Genomic DNA, 1,286 nt, shown 5'->3' with positions numbered 1-1,286 from the left:
CCGATCGCTTCTCGGCCTTTTGGCCTAGACTGCAATCGCCTCCTCTTTCTGGTTAAAACCTTTGCCGGTTTGGGGCTTCGTTTTGTGTCACCAGCTTTTCTGGGAGGAGATTCACCTCATTCCTTGTGAATAAAATTTCAACTTTGCCGTAGTTGAAAAACTTTTGCAACAAGGAATTCATTGGTCCCGAGGACTGCCTACCTGTCCTCTGCCGGACCGCCACCTCGACCAGACCAAAGACGAAAAAGGTAAGTGTGTTTTATTCACCGATTTAGCAGTTGTAGCAGGTTTTCTTGCTTCATTTTAGGTGTTTTAGTTTCTTGTATCCTTTCTACGCTGCGGTTCCTCCACCGTGTTGGCCAACCGTGCCGGGCCTACGGAGGCGCCGCAGTGTCCCCCTCCCCACCTTCTGAGAGGCTCTATCCAATCGGATTGCGGAGAAACGAAGGCCTGGGTTTTGGACACAGGCTACCGAGCATCCGAAATACTCGGGCTCTCGATGACGAGTGGGAGAAAGGGAGGGGAAGTGCAGGGCACATTTAACAGCCATGCCGGTCCCAAATATCCCCTCGTCGTCTGCCAATCAAAAGTGCAAATCTCGCTGCCTTCTTTGAGGCTTCAGCTGGCTGAAAGCGGCCGCCCCCCCTCGACTGGCGCCTTTTTCGGGCCGGCGTCCGGCAGAGCGTCGAGCCTCTGCGTTTGGGTCAGTATTTTGGTTTTACACAAGGCAGGAGAAGGGTGCACCGCCCCCGGAGGCACTGCAATACCGGGTCGATGCGTGGAGTGGACGGAGCAAGCCCCTCGTCTCAGCTCCCGGTGCTAAAAATCCATTTAATATGTTGCCCCCTTATAGGGGACATATCAGATATTAAACTGATAAGATCAGATACTACACTTGATCTTAGCCAAAAGGCCGAGAAGCGATAACCCCCACTGGTTGCTTCCAGCGCCCACCTCCCGGAGCAGTTCTCCCCCTGCCGTGGCGCAGTGGTTTCAACTGCGCATAACAACGGCTGCGTCTCAGCACCTCCTCCCGAGCGCGCCTCGTCGCACCGCTCAACCTTGGCGAGGGCGGCGTTTTATTTCCTTTTGACAAACGCACGAGGCTCGGCCACACGGCAGAGCCTGCCAAAAATAGTTTTAACTCATTGGCGTCCCTCTCCACGGAAGTCTTTAGTAAAAGGCGAAAGACTTGTACGTTATGAAGAGAAACCCGAGTAAGTACAGGCCCCTCCTCCAGAGCCGCCGACGAGCCTAGTCGTCCCGGTCACTACCCTCACGGTAAG

The 1,286-nt window shown here is 54.4% G+C and overlaps 2 non-coding genes across 2 annotated transcripts; both read right to left on the bottom strand.

Annotated features, from left to right (window-relative positions):
- Positions 1-733: 733 nt before the first annotated feature.
- Positions 734-925, bottom strand: LOC123965954. The gene has a single exon (XR_006823819.1). It is a non-coding gene; the product is annotated as a U2 spliceosomal RNA (small nuclear RNA).
- A 183-nt stretch (positions 926-1,108) lies between these two features.
- On the bottom strand, positions 1,109-1,221 carry LOC123965956. Its single transcript, XR_006823820.1, has one exon. It is a non-coding gene; the product is annotated as a U5 spliceosomal RNA (small nuclear RNA).
- Between the last annotated feature and the right edge of the window lie 65 nt (positions 1,222-1,286).

The sequence above is a fragment of the Micropterus dolomieu genome, unplaced genomic scaffold (genome assembly GCF_021292245.1).
Source record: "Micropterus dolomieu isolate WLL.071019.BEF.003 ecotype Adirondacks unplaced genomic scaffold, ASM2129224v1 contig_12008, whole genome shotgun sequence".
Classification (NCBI taxonomy): domain Eukaryota; kingdom Metazoa; phylum Chordata; class Actinopteri; order Centrarchiformes; family Centrarchidae; genus Micropterus; species Micropterus dolomieu.
The sequence above is the reverse complement of the archived record's forward strand: the minus strand, read 5'-3'. Positions and strand labels throughout refer to the sequence as shown.